Genomic DNA, 1469 nt, shown 5'->3' with positions numbered 1-1469 from the left:
TCTGACAGTATTTTGTATAGTTTTTAAGTTTTAAGTTTTAACTCATTTTCCCAAATTTAATGTAATCAACAATGAGTTCGCCACCATTTGTATTTTTCAAATACAATGATCAGCACTGTATGTTTTTTGAGCCGAATAAACATTATATTACATAAAAACAACTAAAAACTTATCCAGTTTGATAGAAAAGTAACTTATCTTGCCTTTGTTAACATTTACTTGTTATGTATTTGTTTGTTTGTTTTTGACAATTTTTAATCTTTGTGTATAGTGATACAAACCCGAAGAGGGTATTTTTCTGTTTATTTTTATTTTTGGTACCGCACTATTTCTAAATAGTTTTTCCGAATTAAATTTAAACTTCACAATTTTTTTTCCTTTAATAAATTGTTAGTGAAAAGCACAGAATAGTTACAAAGCACCATTCCCTCTCCATGGTAAAAATGGCTGGAAAAAAAAAACGGTTTTCTTGTAAAAAAACTTTTGGGGAAAAACGGGTTTAATAATAAAAAAAAAAAAAGCATTCATATTTTCTTTTATAAAAACAACTTCTGTTTACAAAAAAAAAAAAAAAAACGTGCACTGTCAATTTTCTTAAAAAAAAAAAAACTTTAACCTAACAATTTGCGGTAAAATAAAAACTAAAAAAAAAACATTAATCAGCTGACGTACACAAATCAAACCCCCATTGCCAAATAGACACCGGCTACAATGTTGAACGTGCGGTCCATATTGTTTATCCAAGATAAATTCAAATTTCACAATATCTTTTTTTAAATTGTTAGTTTAAAGCACAGAATAGTCACATGGTAAGAATGGCTGAAAAAAAAAATGATAACAGTATTATTTAAGCACGTTACCAAAATGCATATGCACCATAAATTTTCTTGGAAAAAACCTTTCTGTACTTTCACCTAACAATTTATGGTTTTAATAAAAAAAAAAAAAAGCATCCATATTTTCTTATATAAAAATAACTTCTGTTTACAAAAAAAAAAAAAAAAGACGTGTGCCGCCAATTTTGTTAAAAAAAATGTTTTGTTAAGTTTCTGCACGTCTTTTTTTTTACTTCCAATTTGTGCTTCAACTTTTGTATGTTTCAACTAAAAAAGCACCTTCTGGCGAACAAATTTTTTTTTTTGGGCCTATTTTAGCATGGTAACATAGGTGCTTTTGTACCAAAAAATCGATCAGAAAAGAAAAGAGCAAAATTGTCACAAAAAAAGGCCAAGATTGGTAAAAAAATAAACTATAAAGAAATGCATGATGCTGTTATCAAAAATTCTTAAATAAAATAAAGCACGATAGCAAAATGCACGTTCAACATTGTATTTGGTACTTCGGATTCGACTCGTTAGGCCATTAATCTTTTTTTTGAAAAAAACTTTTGTTTGCTGAAATAATAATCACCAAATTTTTTCCAGTATCATTCATCGACATCTCTTTAATCGTATTCACATGTGGACAAA

Source organism: Euprymna scolopes, chromosome 2, assembly GCF_053919585.1.
Source record: "Euprymna scolopes isolate OS-2025 chromosome 2, ASM5391958v1, whole genome shotgun sequence".
Lineage (NCBI taxonomy): Eukaryota > Metazoa > Mollusca > Cephalopoda > Sepiida > Sepiolidae > Euprymna > Euprymna scolopes.
Note: the sequence above shows the minus strand (reverse complement) of the source record.